Source organism: Berghia stephanieae, chromosome 11 (assembly GCF_034508935.2).
Source record: "Berghia stephanieae isolate SIO BIC M18660-M18661 chromosome 11, UCSD_Bste_1.3, whole genome shotgun sequence".
In the NCBI taxonomy this organism is placed as follows: domain Eukaryota; kingdom Metazoa; phylum Mollusca; class Gastropoda; order Nudibranchia; family Aeolidiidae; genus Berghia; species Berghia stephanieae.
In genome coordinates this window covers 33,008,995-33,014,841 of record NC_088370.1, presented here as the reverse complement: position 1 = coordinate 33,014,841, position 5,847 = coordinate 33,008,995, and the positions used below count along the sequence as shown (strand labels likewise).

Below are 5,847 nucleotides of genomic sequence, written 5' to 3'. Positions count from 1 at the left end.
GTGATATTATTTTTGCCTCCTTGTGAAGCATTGGATTGTGGGATAGAAAGTATTTTCTGGATTAGTTCCCTTGTCAATTAAATATAATCTCTCTCTCTCTCTCTCTCTCTCTCTCTCTCTCTCTCTCTCTCTCTCTCTCTCCTCTCTTCTCTCTCTCTCTCTCTTCTCTCTCTATCTATCTCTCCCTCTCTCTCTCTCTCTATCTCTCTCTCTTTATTATTATTTATTATTATTATTATTATTATTATTATTATTATTATTATTATTATTATTATTATTATTATTTATTATTATTATTATTTTATTATTATTATTATTATTATTATTATTATATTATTATTATTATTATTATTATTATTATTATTATTATTATATTATTATTATTATTATTATTATTATTATATTATTATTGATTGTAGTAGTGGTAGTACGTAGTAGTAGTAGTAGTAGTAGTAGTAGTTAGTAGTAGTAGTAGTAGTAGTAGTAGTATAGTATTAGTAGTTAGTAGTAGTAGTAGTAGTAGTAGTAGTAGTAGTAGTAGTAGTAGTAGTAACAGCTGTAGTAGTTTTAATAGTTGTTGGAGTAACATCAGTCCCATGTGTCAGAGTGTTTGCCGAGATGAGGCTTATTTAAATCGAGTGATATAATTTGAAGGATCATTTTTCTGGCCAAACGTTTAAACACAATGTCTTTGAAGAGTACGACAGTTAACCGTTTAATTAAAAAATAGAGGTGCCTAAATGAGTCAATAAAATGGAGATAAAGATAAAGGGAGTAAATCTGACTCATGTTGTTCTTTCATTATAATGACTCCACTATAACAAAGAAAGTAGTATTGGACTGGAACCCTCAGGGTAGAAGATCAAGGGGAAGGCCACGAGGAACATGGAGAAGAATTAAAGAAGCTGATATACAGAGAAGTGGTTAGACCTGGAATGAGATAAAAAAAAAAGTTAGCTCAGGATAGAGAGGGATGGAAACTGTTTGTCTGTGGCCTATACCCTGACCCAGGGTGAAAAAGGCAATGATGATGATGATCTTTATCAACTATTTAATTGGTATGTGACCAATCGCCTCATAACGTTATCGCCTCTGAGTGATCAAGATACTGATACTGAGTATATATAACTTTTTCCTTACCGACCATTTTCAGTATTTTTAATTGAGCTTTTATATAGCGCAATATCCACTAAATGTGCTCAAAGCGCTTTACAAGGGGTCCCTGGTCAACAGCAACGTTTAACATGTAGGACCGGACATGCCGCCTGTTAGGTGATATTACAATTTTTTGGACAAAGACAACGCTGTTAACGGCCAGGTACTCATTTTACACCTGAGTACGGTGAGAGAAAGTGAGTAAAGAGCCTTTTTCAAGGACTCAACTATGCGCCGAGCGCGAGGCTCGAACCCAGGACCTTCCGATCAGAAAGCGAGTGTCACAATGACAAGCTTACCCAGCATAAAAATTGTTGTTTTTATTTTATAACTCAAACAAGCTCACTACAAAACAACTTTATGTTCATATTAATTATACAAAGATCATTTTTCAAAGTTTGTGATGTACAAAATAAATCTGAATAAGGAAAATTAAATGTATTTTGTGTCGTAACAAGTAATAATAATAATAATAATAATAATAATAATAATAATAATAATAATAATAATAATAATAATAATAATAATAATAATAATAATAATAATAATAATAGATCTTTATTGTCCATAATTATGGCAATTTGTCATTTAGTTACACGTGTTATAACGTTATATGATAACTGTAACATTGAACAGATATTTCACTCCTACTTATTTTCTCTCTCTCTCTCTCTCTCTCTCTCTCTCTCTCTCTCTCTCTCTCTCTCTCTCTATCTATCTATCTATCTATCTATCTCTCTCTTCCTCTCTTTCTTTCACGCGTGCGATATACACAACATAAACATATTAATTTCGTTTTCAATTTGTTACAATTGTGGCAATTCGACACCATAAATTATCATCATTATCAATTGGTCAGTTAATCTAACATTAAATAAGTTAATCAGTTAATCAGTCAACTAATCAATCCTTGGTTTTGCTGTACCATATGAAATATTCAACATTTTTATTGCAGATGAAATAAGATGATATTTGCTGGAGATGATAAGGAGAGAGTTAATAGCAACGTTATAAACCCCTTTAGGAATCAAAATGTTTCAACGAGGTGGATAGATGTGGCCTCTAAAGCTATTTGGTGCGGCTATGCGGTCTTGTGGTATGACACTCGCTTTCGGATAGTAAGGTCCTGGGTTCGAGCCTTGCTCGGCGCATAGTAAAAAGACCTTGGAAAAGGCCCTTTACTCACATTCTTTCACCGCACTCGGGTGTAAAATGAGTACCTGGCCATTAATAGCGTTGTCTCTAGGTCCGAAAAAAATTGTAATATCTCATAACAGGCATCAGTGCTTTACAAAGGGTCCCTGACCAACAGCAACACTTAACATGTAGAACGAGACATAACGCCTGTTACGCGATAATACATTTTTTTTCCGACAGAGACAACGCTGTTAACGGCCAGGTACTCATTTTACACATGTATACGGTGGAAGAATGTGAGTAAAGAGCCTTTTCCAAGGCATCAACTTTGTGTCGATCGAGACTCGAACCCAGGACCGTCCGATCCGAAATCGAGTGTCATACCACAAGACCACAAAGTCGCGCAGAAACTTCCTTTAACCCTCTCCTTACCAGACATTTTCAAAATTTTCCCTAAAACTTCACACCCAACAAACACAAAAATATATTTTTTAGCACTCAAACACAATAGCAGTAAAATTCGTGTGATAAATAATTTCTTTAGAAAAAAACACGCTCTACAACACACTGTTCATTTTCTTTAAATTTTATGATGTACAAAAGAAATTTGAAAAAGAAAAATGTTGGTTGTATCGTAACGAACGTGACGATTTAACTATGGGTGGTACGGCTATGTGGTCTAGTCGTATGACACTCGCTTTCGGATCGGAAGGTCCTGGGTTCGAGCCTCGCTCGGCGCATAGTTGAGTCCTTGGAAAAGACTCTTTACTCACATTCTCTCACCGTACTCAGGTGTAAAATGAGTACCTGGCCGTTAACAGCGTTGTCTTTGTCCGAAAAATTGTAATATCGCCTAACAGGCGTCATGTCTCGTCCTACATGTTAAATGTTGCTGTTGACCAGGGACCCCTTGTAAAGCGCTTTGAGCACGTTAAGTGATTATTGCGCTATTTAAAGGCTCAATTTTTTTTATTATTTTTGGTAAGGAGAGGGTTAATTGTTAAATAGATGTAAACACGCATCTATAATTAAGAATGAGTGAAATATGCTCTTCCTAAATCAATCATTCTATCCACACGTATTTAGTTGGACCCTGTGTCTATTGATTATCGGGAAAGAATGGTTACCTGCAACAGCATAATTGTAACACACACGGTCTCTCTCATACACACACACACACACACACACACACACACACACACACTATTGACATTATGAAATAACAACCAAAACAATATCAACTTCATTACCGGATAAAAACCCCCAACCCCGAATAATCCTCTCCCACCACGAAAATCCAAGAAAAAACACAACCAACCAAACAAGAAAAAAAAGACAAAAAAAAAAAAAAAAAAAAAAAAAAAAAAAAAGAAAAAAAGCAATAAAAAAAAAACAAAACCCAAAAACTAAACTAAACAAAAAGAAAACAATAAAAAACAGAACAAAAGAAAAACAAAGCAAAACGAACCCCCCCCCCCCCCCCACCACCCTTTAAAAAAACACCAAAAAAAAACAAACAAAACAAAAAAAAACAAATGAAAGAAAGATGTGCAAAAGGTATTTTGAAAAGCAAAAAATCAAAGATTGATTAAAATCGTCTTAAGTGGCTGAGAATTTTTAAAAATCTTTAATTCTTTTTTTTATTTTAGATCGTCTTTCAAAGCAATCGATTTTTTAAAAATCACAGCGGGTTCCAATTATGTATAAGAAGAGGAAGAAGATACATTTATCTAGAGACAAAATTGTCGAGCTAATCTGAAATCAATTTTTAAACAATCTTCAAACAAAGAAAGTAAATTATACAAACTACGACTTGCTACTGATCTGTTGAATTGTGGATGATAAATATAATCTATAGACTAACTATAATATGTCTTTTTTTGTAGAGGGGGGGGGGGGGGGGGGGGGGGCAATTATCGTTTCTCTCGTGTTTACAAGCTCTGTTTCATCATTGGAAAAATAAAAAATAACAAAAAGCAACATTGACATAATAACACACCAGTTGAGACATCAAACAGTTGATATGACGAACGAAAGCAATACTTATTTATTTATGAGAATATCAAAGCGACAATTAGGGGAGCAGTTGATGATGAAAGATATAACGATCTCACTTTTTCAAATCTTTATCAATTATATCTCCATGCAAACGATGCATCGCAATTATAATTGATATTCAATAAATGCCAAAATTGGAAAAGCTTCAAATTCAAAGGTTTTGGAATAAATACATCCGATCTAAAAAAAATAGAAAATGAAAATTAAACAAAATAGATCTTATAAAAGATATATGCTGGCCAGGTATTTGATTTCAAACTTGTATCTTGCAAGACGTCACTCATTGCTGTAATGGTGAAAATGTCATTAACTTAAACACAGGTGTTGAGTATTGTAAGTATATATGGTTTAATTGGGATAAAATGAGGCTTTATATAGCGTAATATCCACTAAACGTGCTCAAAGCGCTTTACAAGGGGTCCCTGGCCAACAGCAACACTTAACATGTTGGAAGAAAAATGACGCCTGTTAGGCGATGATATTATATATTGTAAAGCGCTTTGAGATTTTTTAACAACTGATCCATCCCGACATAATACCGTTTTGACACGAAGGGTCACATATGTTGATTACATGAAAACGTGACGGAGGCAAGTACAACCCGGGATGCCTTGGGAATGAAAATTCAATCATCGCCAATAGATAGAATGCGCTTGGCCAAGGAGTTCACAACATTGCCATCCGGAAGTATAACGGACCAACACACAAACTCTGTGTAACCATGAACTTTTATAGTCTGGTTAATACAGTTTAGTGAGAACAACTCACAAACGCGGATGGCAAAAACAATAACAAAGGCATGAGTGACGTCATCTTCGAACTATCTATATAAATATAGATATTATGTATAATAAGATCACGGGCTGGAAATTAACAAAAGCAAAATCACGATTGGATTGATAAGTAAAGGTAGTATGCGCTTGGCTTAGAAGCTCACAACATTGCCATCCGGAAGTATAACGGGTCAACACACAAAACTATGTATAATCTTGAACGTTTATAGATAGAATGAAGTTGACGTCACCCAGGCCTTTATTATTGTTTTTGCCATCCGCGTTTATGAATAATTCTCACTAAACTATAGATAGTTCGAAGATGACGTCACTCAGGTCTTTGTTATTGTTTTTTGCCATCCGCGTTTATGAGTAATGCTCACTGAACTATATTAACCCGACTATAAACGTTCATGGATACACACAGTTTTGTGTGTTGGTCCGTTATACTTCCGGATGGCAATGTTGTGAGCTTCTTAGCCAAGCGCATACTATCTATAGCTAGTTCGAAGATGACGTCACTCAGGTCTTTGTTATTGTTTTTTTGCCATCCGCGTTTATGAGTAATGCTCACTTAACTGTATCAACCAGACTATAAACGTTTAAGGTTACACAGTTTTGTGTGCTGGTCCGTTATACTTCCTGATGGCAATGTTGTGAGCTTCTAAGTCAAGCGCAAACTTCCTGTAGATAGCAACCATAAGAGGCTGAGAATCACCTTTAA

At 34.9% G+C, this 5,847-nt stretch overlaps 1 protein-coding gene across 1 annotated transcript in view; it reads left to right on the top strand.

The window, feature by feature from the left end:
* Positions 1–4,619: 4,619 nt before the first annotated feature.
* The window catches only part of LOC144956775 (uncharacterized), a gene marked incomplete at its 3' end in the record, with an annotated part of 15,601 nt that continues 14,373 nt past the window's right edge, over positions 4,620–5,847 (top strand). The window contains 1 exon segment of the mRNA XM_078887478.1: positions 4,620–4,683.